Genomic DNA, 355 nt, shown 5'->3' with positions numbered 1-355 from the left:
GGTAGTTAATATCCGAAAGTGGTAATTATGAAATGTTTCTCATGTTAACTTAATTAGGATCCGTATGTTTCACATTGATGTTGGGAAGAAATTGGCTATTACCTCAGAGGTGTTTGATAGTGCTCGCATCCAAGTGATATTGGAGCCTTCAATATGTATAGGTACATTCTCCTCACGCTGTTGTCCAGCAGTTTCTGTAAGTTGGAGAATTCTGTGTTAGAGTAATATACATCTGGTTATTAACTTTAATCAACCTGGTCATATGTCCTGTGAAGATTCTGGGTTAGAATTGGTCCTCAGCAACCCATGCTTGTACCACGCACCTAATGGGATGGGATGGTCAAGCTCGCTGATG

The sequence above is a fragment of the Haliotis rufescens genome, unplaced genomic scaffold (assembly GCF_023055435.1).
Source record: "Haliotis rufescens isolate VD_foot unplaced genomic scaffold, xgHalRufe1.0.p SCAF_31, whole genome shotgun sequence".
In the NCBI taxonomy this organism is placed as follows: Eukaryota; Metazoa; Mollusca; class Gastropoda; order Lepetellida; family Haliotidae; genus Haliotis; species Haliotis rufescens.
This window is presented reverse-complemented; position numbering follows the sequence as displayed.